General features: G+C 39.1%; 1 pseudogene; it reads left to right on the top strand.

Annotated features, from left to right (window-relative positions):
• The first annotated feature begins 10,734 nt into the window (after positions 1-10,734).
• LOC149140964 (NF-X1-type zinc finger protein NFXL1 pseudogene) lies at positions 10,735-14,155 on the top strand (annotated as a pseudogene).
• Positions 14,156-14,454: the final 299 nt, after the last annotated feature.

Genomic DNA, 14,454 nt, shown 5'->3' with positions numbered 1-14,454 from the left:
AATTGAACTACTGTCTTGAAGGTCTTGATTTGGAACTCAATGGGGAACAGGACTTCCTTCCCATAAACAAGTTCATAGGGAGAATGTCCTGTAGTGTTCCTCCATGTAGTTCTATAGGCCCATAAGGCTTCAGGAAGCCTTTCTGCCCAATCTCTTCTATGAAGATGAACAGTCTTTGTGATGATGCTTTCAAGAACTTTATTTGTAGATTCTACTTGACCATTCGCTTGCGGATGGTATGGAGTAGATGTTCTATGCTTAATCTTATATTCCTCCATCAGCTTTTCCACCATCCTTGATGTGAACTGGCTTCCCTGATCTGTTACAATTTCTCTTGGGACACCAAAACGAGTGAAAATATCCTTGAAAAGAAATTGAACAACTGAATTTTTAGTAGCAGAAGTTAATGCTATAGCTTCTACCCACTTGGTAACATAATCAGTACAAACCAGTATATATCTATTTTGCTTGGATGGCGGATTAATTGGTCCAACAAAATCTAGAGCCCATTTCTCGAAAGGTTCGATGCATACCTGTGGCTGTAGTGGCATTTCATTTGAAAGAGTTGGTCTCCCAGTTCTTTGACAACTGTCACACCTTTTAACATATTGCTTTGCATCCTTAAAGAGAGAAGGCCAATAATATCCTGATGAAAGGATTTTATAGGCAGTCCTCTTATCAGAAAAATGTCCGCCACAAGGTTCGTCATGACATGCCTTAAGGATGTCAGACATCTCATCCTCTCGTACACATCTTCTGATCATCAAATCTGGCCCTGTTCTGAACAATTCATTAGAAATCCAAGAATAAAGTGAACTATCCTGAATGATTTTCCTTTTCTCATTAGGGAATAAATGTAAAGGTAATTTTCCAGTAACTAAATAATTAGCAATATCAGCATACCAAGGGGTTTTGGTAGTTACTGCAAACAAATACTCATCTGGAAATTTATCCTCTACCGGAGAGTCCTCATTAGTGTTTTGGATTCTAGACAAGAAGTCAGCTACTGTGTTCTGTTTACCTGGTCGATCTAACACAGTTATGTTGAATTCTTGTAAAAGCAAAAGCCATCTTGTAACTCTACCATTAGTGACTGGTTTGTTCATGAGGTATCTAATGGCAGAGTGATCAGTGTGGACAAAGGTTTCATAGCCGGTTATATAGTGTCTAAACTTGTTTATAGCATGAACAACGGCTAGAAACTCCTTTTCAGTAACAGTATAATTTAACTCAGTAGGAGTCAAATTCTTACTCGTGTAATAAATGGCATAAGGGATCAAATCCTTTTGTCCCAAAACAGCTCCTAAAGCTGTATCTGAAGCATCAGTAGAAATGTGGAAAGGGAGTTTCCAATTTGGACCCCTTAAAATGGATGCTTCAAATATTCTAGTCTTTAAAGCTTCAAAGGCAGATTGACATTCAGGATCCCACTTAAATTCACAATCTTTAGTGAGTAATTTGAAAAGAGGGGATGCTATCTTAGTGAAGTTTTCAATAAATCTTCTGTAATAACCAGTAAACCCAAGAAAACTTCTAACATCTCTTTGGCAATTTGGAACAGGTAACTTAGAGATGACTTCTACTTTAGATCTATCAACTTTGATTCCATCTCCTGAAATATGATGTCCTAAAACAATCCCTTCAGTAAACATCATAAAACACTTTTCATGACTTAAAGAAAGATTTGTTTCCTTACATCTTACCAGTACTTTTTCCAAATTTTCCAAAGCTTCTTCAAATGTATTACCATAGACTGTGAAATCGTCCATGTATACCTCTACACAATCATGAATCAGATCTGAGAAGATTCCTAGTACAGCCCTTTGAAATGTAGCAGGTGCATTGCACAAACCAAAAGGGAGTACTCGATATGCAAAAGTCCCCCAAGGACAAGTAAAGGTGGTTTTGTCTTGATCTTCAGGTGCTACCTGAATCTGATTGTAACCACTAAAACCATCCAAGAATGAGAAATACTTTTTACCTGCTAAAGTGTCTAATACCTGATCAATAAAAGGTAGAGGAAAATGATCCTTTAAGGTTGCCTTGTTCAATTCTCGATAGTCAATGCAAACTCTCCATTTACCATTCTTTTTGGGCACTATAACCAAGGGAGAAACCCATTGGCTATCTGAAATGGGGTAAATGAAGTTTACCTTGAGCAATTTCTGAAGTTCTTCTTTCACAATTTCCCTAAGATTTGGATTCATCCGTCTTTGTGGCTGCCTAATAGGTCTACTGTTTTCTTCAATGTAAATATGATGAATACAAGTCTTAGGGTCGATTCCTTTCATGTCAGTATATTCCCATGCAAAGGCAGTGGAATGTTTTTGCAACAGTTTAGTTAATTCTTCTTGTTGTAGTCTTTCCAAGTTCTTGTTGATATTTAATGTTTTTCCTGGAAAGACTTCAACTGTAGAACTACCAAACTCTTCCATTGAGAAGAGAGACATCTGTCTAGAGGAAAGATATTCAATATCTGCATCTAACTGGAATTGTGAAGAGTCATATTCTAAAGATGCCTCAAAATTTTCTAATGTATTTAGAATTTGACTGTCCTCACTGATTTCAGAGATGGTTAGAACAGGTTGAAGAGTATCCTCATCATCAATCCACTCATCTTCTCCTATTTCTGTTATTGCCTTTGCGGGAGGATACAAGTTGAATTTCTTGGTAGAATTACCATCTGATATATACATGTCTCCCGACCTACAACTTATGAAAGCATCAGCTGTGGCCAGCCAAGGTCTTCCTAGAATAAGAGGATGTCCTCCTAGATTGTTCTTGGGAGTTAAAATCATAAAATCAACTGGATATTCCCAAGAGTCTAGTGAGACTGGAATGTCTTCCAATACACCATCAGGTTTAATGATTGATCTGTCTGCAAGTTGCAGCAAAGTAGGTGTAAAGAGAAGGTTAGGAAGTTTTAACTGATCCATGGTCTGTCTACTCATAATGTTGATAGCGGCTCCTAAGTCAATCAAGGTATTTGGGATTTCAACCCCATTAATGTGAGTTTTAACAATAGGGCTACCGGGATCTACATATTTTTGCATGGTAATTTTACCCATCATAATGTCTGCAATTTTTCCAACTAGATGTATCCTTTTTGTGTCTCTGGTTCTTTTTATTGTTTTTTTCAAACTCATCTCCTTTATTGTCTTTGCTAGAATGGGAATCTCCTTAATGGCTGTTAACAAGGGAATCTTGATACAGACATTTTTCAATTCATCTAGAAAGCTATAGTCAGGCAACCAAATCTGCTTCTCCACTCCTTTATCAATTTGCAATCTTTCAGGAAAAGGAGGAATAGCTGAAGATGTGGGTTGCTCTACTAAGGGAGTTGATTCTTTTTCTTTTTCTTTAATGCTTGGGTTTTGAAGGGATACTTCAGAACCCTTATTGGCTTTGAGAGATTCTTCCTCAGAAATGCTTGGTTGTTGAGCACTTGTAGAAGGTTGGTCTAGGATTCTACCTGATCTGAGTTGGACCTCATTGAGAGGGACAACCATATAGGTAGGGAATGGTTGACCTTCCATAAGTGGTTGACCTTCCATCACATAAGCATTTTGAGGATTTCTATTATTGGGGTTTGGTTGAGGTTGAGAGGGAAGTTGATTTGGCCTCTGCTGAGATTGTAACAAGAGTTGAGAATTTTGATTTTGTGGAGGAGGTTGTTGTTGTTGAGGGAATGGTAATGACAATTGTTGACCTTGATTTGAAAGTTGGGGAGCTTGTTGATTCTGAAAGGATTGAGGATATTGATAGAATTGGGCAAATCTCCCATAAGGATTTTGCATTTGCATGCTTTGCAACCATGCTTGGAAAGGATTTTGTGGTTGTGACCAAGGATTCCAATTTGGTGGGGGTTGGAAATTCATAGAGTTATTAAACCCTTGATTTTGCTGCCCCTGCCAAGGTTTTCTTGCAACAAAACAAAGGGATTCAAGCGTACTTGGATCTTCTTGAAAGACTGCTTTGAGGCCAGGAATTGAAGGACATTCCTTGGTCTCATGGGTTTCTGAGCAAATTACACAGGTTTCCACAACTTGTGCTTCCAAGGGACATTCCCTTAAAGCATGCTTCTTTCTACACTTCGGGCAAAAGATGGTCATAGCCTCGGCTTCTGCTTTTTGTTTATTCTGAATCTTAAGGGTATCAATTTGTTCACTAAGACTCCCTAAGATGTCAGTTTTAAATTCATCTAGCATATTACCGATTTCAGCCCTACTCACTGATCCTGTTGCAGATTTATTTGCCCTAAGGAGAGAAGGATCTCTAGGCCCTTTTTGAGTTTTTGATTTGCCCCTTGAGAGATGGATACAAAGTTCTGCTATATCATTGAGAGAAAGTTGAGAAATATCCCCCTTTCCCATCATGTTTAAGATATCTATCCATTCATCCCTAATGGCTTTTAATAAGAGGGCTTTTAAGGTCTCTTCATCCAAGGTACTCATTTTTGCTCTTTTTAAATTATATTGAAATCTCTCAAGTAAATCTTCTAAGCTCTCATCTTCTTTTTGCACCATTTTAAAAACCTCACCCTTATGATCAGTAGGCATACAATAGTCCAAATACCTATCCAAAAAGGTTTGTTTCATTTCATCCCAGGTCCTAATGGATTGAGTAACTAACCCCATGAACCATTTCAAAGCTTGATCTTTTAATGTTGATGGGAACAGTTTGAGTTTCTGCGTATCATCCAGATAGTCATAAGTTCGACACACAACTTCAAATTCAAACAAGAATGTTTCAGGGTCCTCAGTTCTTAATCCATGAAAATTTGGGAGGACGGATGGTGATATGTTTTTCATGGTGGCTCGGGAGTCCTCATCAACAATGGGAAACCCAAATGAATTATCCCCATCTCTATTTCCTCCAATGGGACCTCTACCTCCTCCATTGTTATTATTATTTCCTCCTCCTCCTCTACCTCTACCTCTACCGCCTCCTTCTTCCTCTGCCATGATGATTCTCCTAGGGATTTCAAAATCTTCTGGTTCTTCTACAAAGGGTGAATGAGAAGAGATTTCTCCTTCCTCTTCAGGTGAGTCTATTTCTTCAATTACAATTGGTTTTCTGGTAGGAGAAAGAGAAGAGTCTCTTCCTAGTTCAAACTCAATAGAAGGTGTAAGAGAGTCAACTCTTGGCTCTTGAATTTCAGGACTAGGAGTTTCGGTTGGAGATAAGGGAGGTGTCTCTTGTCTATCTCTTGAAGGAGATGGACTTGTAAAAATTGAACTTCGAGCTCTAGCTAAAAACCTTCCCCTAGAATCTCTAGCTCTATGCATGTCATTTTTATTTTATCTTCAAGTTAAGTTAAATAGTTCTTTTTCTGATCTTCCAGTTCACTCTAGGTGCAAGAAGAGAGCATACTCAAGAGACTATTAAATCAATAACTTTCTCCTTTCTGATCCTCCAGATCACTTCAAAGTGCAAGAGGAGAGCATACTTAGATAGGTTATTAACTTCTTTCCTTGAAACTTTATATTTTTTTTTTTTCTTCTAAGAATATGGCTACTTAATTTCACTTCCCCGGCAACGGCGCCAAAATGTTTAGTCAATTTAGTGTTATCTAAATTGCTAGTATTTATTGTCAACCCGGGGCTCGTAAGCTGATGAAGTGAGGGTGTACTATATGTACTTAAATAACCTCTTAGAGTTTTTCTTATCGTTGGAGGGTGTTGTTGTGGTTAATTATGTTCCTAAGATGGAGTGAGAATTTATAAACAAGTGAGTGATGGTGTGTGTGTAGAGTGAATTCTAAATGAGTGGAAGTGTGTGTGGAGTGATCTCTAACTAATTGCTTGAAAGGAAATGCTTGGAAAGAATAAATGAATTGAAATGACTTGAAATAAACTTGAAAGAAAATGACCACTACCAATGGCACTAGACACCGTTCAAGTTGCTGCTAATAAAAGAAAAGAGAATCACTTTTAAAACCCAAGAATAAAGATTCTCTCTCTAACTCGATACTTCAAAGCACATGTACTGTGTAAAGCACGGAAAGAAAGTAGCTTAAGTGGAATTTATAAAAGTAAGAAAAATATGCTTGAAAGACTAATGATAATAATTTGCTATTTCTAATTCTCTACTTCAGCCATATGTACTATGGAAAGCATGATTAGAAAGTAGTGAGGAAATAGTCTAGGAAGCACTTTAAAATCAAAACTTTTACTCTAAAGACTAGTGGTAATGATTTACTCTTTCTAACTCGATGCTTCAAAGCACATGTACTGTGTAAAGCACGGAAAGAAAGTAGCTTAAGCACAGTCCAAAAAGTACCCAAACAAGCTGCAAGTTAGTGATATTTTGATCTTAAAAGATAATAATTTATGATGAAGATCATTCATGTATGTTAACAGCTCTTTGAGAAATAAGATTAAAAACTAACTATAAAGACAAAGGCAGCACTTGAATTGTCAACTTCAAATACCATTAGCTGTAAAGCAAACACAACACATATAAAAATAAATCCCGGGCTAAAAGAAACCTGCAAAGAAATAACACTGATCAGCTGAAAAGAAAGGAAAACAAGTAAATGAAACTATACATGCTTAAGTAAATAAATAAGAAAATAATGAAATACTGCACATAAAATACTTTACAAAGGCTGGGATGAGCAGGGGCCCTCTGTTCATTCAGCCACAAGAAAACTCAGAGATCTGGAAACTTCAAAACGGTGCTATATCTATTCCTCCATTTGCAAAAAGTTTACAAAACAGAGTGCTGGAATAGCACTAGAAAACAGAGTTCACAAAAGCTTCTAAATTCAACACAAGTGCAGCAAATTACAACTAATGAAAAGTTCCTTGAGCGTACGCAGACGCATCAATTTATAGGAGTTTCTAAGATAGCCTACTCGTACAGCTAGTTAACAGAAAAACAATAAAACGGTATGCGTATTAAAAGTCCTTTGACACATCACGGCTGCGTGGACGAGTTTAGTGGTTCTATCGACATGGATAATAAATCCTATGTTGGATTGCGTCCCCTGCCATCTGTAGAACATGGACAAATCACCATTTAAGGTGACGTAACCAAACAGCTTTCAAACACCGTTTAAACCACCTTGAGTTGACCGTGGCTTAACCAGCTTTGACCATGGGTAAAAATGACGTGGATGGCTGGAACAAAGGGACAGGAACCTCGAGCACACTGATACCTGAGTGCCCATGTGGCTCGTCTAGCAAACCGACACGTGGATCATAGTGTTTAACAAAAAGGCTGCAGGATCTTCAGATAGTTGCGGGATCATCAGATAGCTGCGAGATTCCTGCAAGTAAGTCAAAAACTAAACAAATAGTCATCCATTAGCAAAACTTGCTTGATCATGCTTATTGACACTGAATGTAATGATCTCAGAGGTTTTATGGTGAAAATGAGGCAAAAGTGAAGGAAAGATAAGGAAAAGTTGAGGAAAATGGTAGACAAATAGGTGTAGAATAGAGGTTCTACAAAATCCTTAATAAAAATTCATAACCAAAAACCATAAAATTAAATCTCATAAAATTCCTCCAAACATGACCTTCTTCTTCATATTTTCGTGACTATTCTAGACCACAAAACAACAAAGATACCCCATATTGTTTCTTGAGATCAATTGATCAAAGGAGGAAAAATGATCCCTATTTATATGGGTCGAAGAGGCTTCTAGAGGGGGTTAAGACAACCTGACATTTGGACGGATTTGAACTTGCAAAATTTGAATTTAAAATTCAATTTGAAATTTCCTTTGGAGCCAAAATTCAATTTTCCTAGTGTAACACCCTCCTCCGACATCTGCCCAAGTAATCGCCCAATCGGGGTAAACATATGACGAGAGGCTACTATGATATGATTCAAACTCCTATGTAACCTTAAGGAAGTGGAATCGATGAAAACACATCAAACATACCTTCCACATCAACAACAACACTCCCAAGAGCCATCCCAACCACTCAGGTATCATGCCCCTAGGTCCCACTAAGTTTTTAAGCTATTAAACCTCTAGACACTCCCATGCTATGGGCATTCCAGCATCCAGAGATCTTTGGACACTCCCACAAGCCTGCATGCCTATGTCCAGGGGCTATTTCTAGCATACATGTGCTAGAGTCTGTGGGATTTAAGGCACTTTTCAAGCCTAGAATTTCGACGACTACCCAAAACTTGTTGTAACGTCTGGAATCCATTAAACACATGATGACAAGACTAATAAACCAAAAACTAACTTCAGACTAGGCCTAACCATCCCCAATCGGGACTTACATTCTGTCAAACACTTGGCATCAATGCAATCTACAGGTCTAGGATACAAGACAGAGCATGAATGACTGAAAACTCTTACAAGACATGAAAAGAAGGATCACCACCTTCTCCCTTGAACTGTTATGACATCAATTAAGTCTTGCATCCATTATTTTAACAATTATAAGAAAATACATGAAATAACCATGACATGAACCAGTCAATTAACCATGCTTATAACCAACATAAAACCATGAAAATAACAATGAGATAACAACCATTAAATCCACATATAAATAAGTACAAAAGAAAGAGAACTTAGCTTTTATTAGACATAGGAAAATCTGACCAGGTTTAGGACTTCCACGTACCACCCGACCGTAGACATGGCTAAACCAAATATTTCTTTCAGCCAGTCACCCCCGTGCCATATTCCAAGCATGAATGTGGGATCTCATAAAACACATCAATCCAAAACCATCCAGGGCTTACACAGGCCAACCACCTCAACCCATTAAATAGTGATTCCACCTCACGGTTAGAAATCACAAGAATCATCATCATATTGGTCTCTACCCAAGCCTTCTAGGGCTCTAGAGTGTTTTTTCCAACCCGACTTCCAGGACTAGTAACTCAACCCATAGCTGCTTCTGGGCTCTAGAAAATTTGTCCAACCAAGGCTCTAGGACTAGTAACTCAACCCATAACTTATACAAGGCTCCAAAGCATTTGTCCAACCAAGGCTCCAGGACTAGTAACTCAACCCACCGAGGGCTCCAGAGTGTTTGTCCAACCAAGCCTCCAGGACTAGTAACTCAACCCAAGTTGTACAAGGCTTCTAGAGATTTTTTCCAACTAAGGCTTTAGGACTAATAACTCAACCCAAGTCGTTGAAGGGCTTCCAGAGCGTTTGTCCAACCAATAAACCACATGCATGCGCCACACATGCCAAAACTAGTGATGAAAATATAGATGCAACTCAGTACCTGCAAGAAAAACCCGTTGTAGCTGTTGACCCCGATGTCCTCTTACGCTTTCCTGCTCTTCCTCTGCCTTCTTGCTCCAAAAATACAAGTATGCCATACTCTCCAAGAGTGCTCCAAGAAAACTCTAAGTATCCAAGAGTATGAGAAAGTGAATATAAGAGAGCTCCACCAAAACTGAAATGACCAAGCCTGCCCATTGATCCTCATAAACCTTTTTATCAATGAGGCCTCTATTTTCTTCATTTTCCATTATTTTCCTTCATTTTCCTCATCACATGCAACATGTGACCTTTTACCTCCCTTTTCTCCTAATTTCCATTATTTTCATAAATAAAATGCCAATAAATGTCTCATGCATTTCCAAAGCCTTTTCCATTGCTTTTGCCAATTTCTTTAGCCATAATAAACTGAATGAACACCCACTAGGATGTTTTCCCCACAATTCAACTTGGCATACATGTCCCATGACGTTGGTCTTATATATTTTTTACATGGATTTTTAGCCAAGGTTGTTACACCTAAGAGGCTGACTTGATTCCAAATTTAAATAATTGTATGCCCTTGACAATGGCTTCTTTAGTACAAGAATTTTTTTTAACCATATTTTCTTTTGTAAGCAAACTTGATTAGGATATGCCCATAAATAATTTTAGATCAAAAATTGCCACCAATTCATAGGTTGCTTGTAGAATCTTTTTGGGGCTTTTGACCACACTTTTGGGGCTCAAACTTCCTCGAGGAATTATGAGGCATGCCACATACCATTAGAATCAACAAGACGAGGAGCATCAAATGATGATGCTCTCGTGATCAAAATCATTATCCTCTACATCCATATTCCTCAACAAGTGCTTCTAGGGTTTCCCCTTCCTCTCTTCAAGGTCTCTTGTCATTTGAAGCTTCCAATCAATGCAAATTAGATGAATATTAAAAGCGTTAAAGGCCCAACATTGACATCAATGACAACAATATTAGTAAAACTTTTAAGACAATTTTACAAAGAATATGGAGGGTTTCAATGTAATATCATAGTCCATAAAAACTCACAAAATAATTTTTTTTATTATAAATAACTTACATGGAAGCATCAGAAATCACTGAAACATGTAAATGGTTGGCCATAAATCCAAATATTTTAGTAAAAAAATTAACCGTACTATTTTTTAAAAAATCATTTAACCTATATTTATAGATTAATTTTTTATAATATTAGACATTTTATTCATACGAATTAATAATAATAACATTTTAAAACTGCTCTAATAAATAAATAAAATCAATGTAACCGAAAATAAATAATTAAAAAAATAAAAAATGAAAAACAAATCCTTTCAAGACGACTCTTGGCTATTCCCATTCACACGATAAATAAACTATTTTTTAAAAATAACAATTTAGGCTCAAGATATAAAATTCGACCATCAACGTTCTCGAGGTTACGGCCGTGATATCAGATGCCAGCTCTCCCAATGGTCGGCCTCTCACAAAGTGCCTCTAAGCATCTACTATAAGTTTCACTGTTCCATTCACACCATTCATACAATCTTCCCCCGAGCGGAGATTTCAGTCCAATATTTCAGAAACCCAAGATATTTCAGTCCAATATTTCTTAACCTTGGGTTTCTGCGAAGTCTAACGGTTTAATGGCCATGGATACCAGGAGAGACAAGGGAGACAATCGACCCAGCAGCAATGTTAGAGAATATCAAGACTCTGAAAGGAGAGAACCTAGAAGAAATATGGCCAGAAATGCACGCAGTGAATGGGTTCCCAAAAGTTCTTCGCATTCAACGAGAAATCCCAATCGTAATTTTAATCCCGGCCCCAAATCCGACAGCGACAGAAATCCCGGTCTGATTTTCGATGCCAATCCCAACCCCGACCCCAACAGCAACAGAAATTCCGATTCGAGTTCCAATGGCAATCGTAACCCCAGTCAAGGCTTTAGGGCTGAAAGAAATAGAGGTCGAGGTCGAGGTCATTATGGATTCGGAGCCGGTTCAGCTTCCAGTGATGTTATGCCATCACAAAATGGGCAAAATCAACAGTATGGAGCAATGAGAGGGCGAGGAAGGGGGAATTTTCAGAGAAATAATTACAGCAGAGGCTACTACAATGGGAGGAATCAGAGATCCTATCCTCATCAGAATTACGCTGCAAATGAGGGCACAATTCGGCCAGGGAATGTCAATGGGGTATGCAGCCTGGGACAGAGCACTACAAATGAGGACTTTAGTGGACAGAGTTCTGCAAATGAGGGATTCATTGGTCAATCCAATCATGGAAATCACCCACCCACAGAAACTAAACATTCTCTGAAGCAGATGGATTTGAGGGATGCGAGGAGGAAATTAAACGGCAGCGACAGAACTGATGTGCCTCAGCTGGTGCAGGAAATTGAAGGGAAGCTTAGTAAAGGACTGGTAGAATGTATGATATGCTGTGAAAGGGTTGGACCACCGGCACCAATATGGTCATGCGGCACATGCTATGCTATTTTTCATCTTCACTGTATAAGGAAGTGGGCAGATTCGTCTGCTGTTCAGGGGGTTTCGTGCTGGAGATGCCCAGGTTGTCGATCTGTGCAGAATTTGTCCGGGGAGGAAATTCAGTATTATTGTTTTTGTGGAAAGGTGCGAGACCCAGAAGTAGAATTTTATATCACTCCACATTCATGTGGAGGACCATGCGGGAAGCCACTTGCCAAAGGGAACGAGACACCAGAGGCTCCATGCCCACATAAATGTACTCTTCAATGCCATCCAGGTCCATGCCCAACTTGCACAGCAATGACCCTCCCTCGGCCCTGCCCATGTGGTAAAACGATGATGACAAGGAGATGCAACGATCAGAATTCTACTGAATCATTATGTGGAAAGCAGTGCGAGAAGTCTCTCGAATGTGGACGCCATTACTGTGAGAATATCTGCCATGAAGGTCCTTGTGATCCTTGCAAGTTTGTGATTAATGATGCTTCATGCTTTTGTGGGAAAAAACAGGAGAAGATAATCTGTGGAGATGTGGAGATCAAGGGCGAAGTAGATTGGAAAAATGGTGTGTTTCAATGTGAGAATGTGTGTATGAAGATGCTCTCATGTCAGAATCACAAGTGTAGCCAGATATGTCATCCAGGAGAGTGTGGAGAATGCGAAATGTTACCTGAGAAGATTAAGTCTTGCCCATGTGGTAAAACCCTGCTGGAAAATAACCAGAGGAAGAGCTGCATTGATCCTGTGCCAACCTGCTCAGAGAAATGTGAAAAGGCTCTTCCTTGTGGGAAACATTTGTGTCAAAATACTTGTCACCATGGGGAATGTCCTCCTTGTTCTGTTTTTGTTTATCAGAGATGCCGATGTGGGTCATCATCTCGGACAGTCCCTTGCTGGATGACCATAGAGGAGAATGAGAGCGCAGAATTCAGATGTGAAAAGCTATGTGGGCAAAAGAAAAACTGTAATAAACACAGATGCAGTGTAAAATGCTGCCCTCAGGTAAATCGAGAGCGAGGGGGTAACTCTGGTGCAGCTGATTCGAATCCACATTTATGTAGTGAGACCTGTGGGAAAAAGTTGCAATGTGGGCAGCATTTATGCAAGGAGCTTTGCCACACTTGGCGTTGCCCACCCTGCGGTCTAACCATTTTCGATGATCTCTCTTGTGCATGTGGGAGGACAACAATTTCTCCTCCACAACGTTGTGGAACACCCATTCCTCAATGCCCCTATCCCTGCTCAGTTCCTCAGCCATGTGGTCATCCGGCTACGCACAATTGCCATCCTGGAGACTGCCCTCCTTGCAGTGTGCTTGTTTCTAAATGGTGTGTGGGAAATCATGTCGTGAAGAATGTCCCATGTGGTTCTCAGGATATTTTGTGCAACAGGCCTTGTGGTAAAACAAGGCAATGTGGAATCCATACCTGTACTAGGACTTGCCATTTACCTCCTTGTGACTCACTCTCATCATCATCATCTGTTAGAATGTCATGTGGGCAAATTTGTGGAGCTGCTAGGAGAGATTGCCAACACACTTGCACAGCTCCATGTCACCCATCTACTCCATGCCCTGATACCAGATGCAAATCTCCAGTACAAATAACATGTTCCTGTGGTAGATTAACAGCAGAGGTCCCATGTGATGCTGGAGGCAGCAATATGAAAGCTGATCCAGTTTTTGAAGCCTTTCTCTACAAACTGCCTGCTCCTCTTCAACCACTGCAGTCAAATTCTAACAGAGTGCCTATTGGGCAAAGACAGCTTGTCTGTAATGATGAGTGTGCCAAATTGAAGAAGTATGCCTTTGGCCTTTGCACAACAAAGGCTGATCTGTCAGGGGTGAATTCACAGATTTCAGATTTGATAACCAGAGAGCCAGAATGGGTCTCAGATGTTGAAGAAAGGTTTAGATTCTTGGTTTTGTCTAAAACAAAAGGCATTCGTTTGCATGTTTTCTGTGCAATGCCCAAGGAGAAAAGGGATACATTGAAGCTTCTTGCAGAAAGATGTAATCTCTCTGTATATTCTGCAGGAAGGGATCCAAGATTTGTTTTGATTGTACAAGCTACGCAACAGTCAAAAGCCCCTCTGCGTCCTAGCATGAATCCCAAGGGCTCAATTCCTGCAACAGGGCAGGTGCGTCCTCTACCTTTCAAATCATCTGTAGATATGGATCCGAGGCTTGTCATTTGCCTATTTGATTTACCATGCGATGCAACTGTGAATTCACTGATATTGAGGTTCGGAGGTGAGTGTGAGCTAGTGTGGATGAATGACGTTAATGCATTAGTTTTATTCAAAGATCACACAAAAGCTGCAACAGCTCTTAAGGTTATGAATCATGCATCTGCATACCAGGGGGCCATTGAAGCACCTGCAACAAGCGTAATGATTCCCAGCCGTAGTGTATGGAATACAACAAAATGATCGGACAGGTGAACAAACTCATGCATGGACAAGAAATGAGCAAAATTCAAGCAATGTTTGAAGCAGCTAGCAAAATTTTCTTGGATTGAAGTTTTAAGGAGCCCTTCATATAATGTATATTTTCATTGTAAAAAATTAATATAGACAGATAGGCCATACCATGAATCATGTTAAAAATTGTTATTAATTAAGTGTTTATAAAGTTGGTTGCATTTTAATAGTTATAAAATATGTAATAATTATAAAATAGACTATTAAAATGTAGTGGTGAATATATTGTTGCAAAATATGTAATAATTATAAAATAGACTATTAAAATGTGG

The sequence above is a fragment of the Pinus tabuliformis genome, chromosome X (genome assembly GCF_031772625.1).
Source record: "Pinus tabuliformis cultivar Carrire ecotype Pingquan chromosome X, CPIR1, whole genome shotgun sequence".
Taxonomy (NCBI): domain Eukaryota; kingdom Viridiplantae; phylum Streptophyta; class Pinopsida; order Pinales; family Pinaceae; genus Pinus; species Pinus tabuliformis.
Note: the sequence above shows the minus strand (reverse complement) of the source record. Positions and strands in the feature narration are given on the sequence as shown.